We start from the raw sequence: 209 nt of genomic DNA on the forward strand, positions 1-209 counted from the left end.
ACTTCCCGGCTCCCTCCCACGACACGGGGCGCGATGGTGTCCCCGGGGCCGCTCGTCGCGCTCGCTCGTGTCCGACAAAGTGCCGCCCTCCGGGGCGCTGAGGCCCGACCCGGCCCCGTCCCGACGCCACCGCCACCCCCCTCACCTGAGCGGCGCCTCCCGGCCCCCACGGACGCTCCGGCTCTGCGCTGCGCCGCGCCCCTCCCCCT

General features: G+C 78.9%; 1 protein-coding gene across 1 annotated transcript in view; it reads right to left on the bottom strand.

Moving 5' to 3' along the window:
* UBAP1 (ubiquitin associated protein 1) overlaps positions 1-192 on the bottom strand; it is a 63,467-nt gene extending 63,275 nt beyond the window's left edge. Inside the window, exon 1 of the mRNA XM_019518073.1 lies at positions 146-192. The gene's annotated coding sequence lies outside the window, so the exon portion shown is untranslated. The remainder of the gene's footprint in view (positions 1-145) is intronic.
* Between the last annotated feature and the right edge of the window lie 17 nt (positions 193-209).

This window comes from Gavialis gangeticus, unplaced genomic scaffold (genome assembly GCF_001723915.1).
Source record: "Gavialis gangeticus isolate Ggan-Ray unplaced genomic scaffold, GavGan_comp1, whole genome shotgun sequence".
Classification (NCBI taxonomy): domain Eukaryota; kingdom Metazoa; phylum Chordata; order Crocodylia; family Gavialidae; genus Gavialis; species Gavialis gangeticus.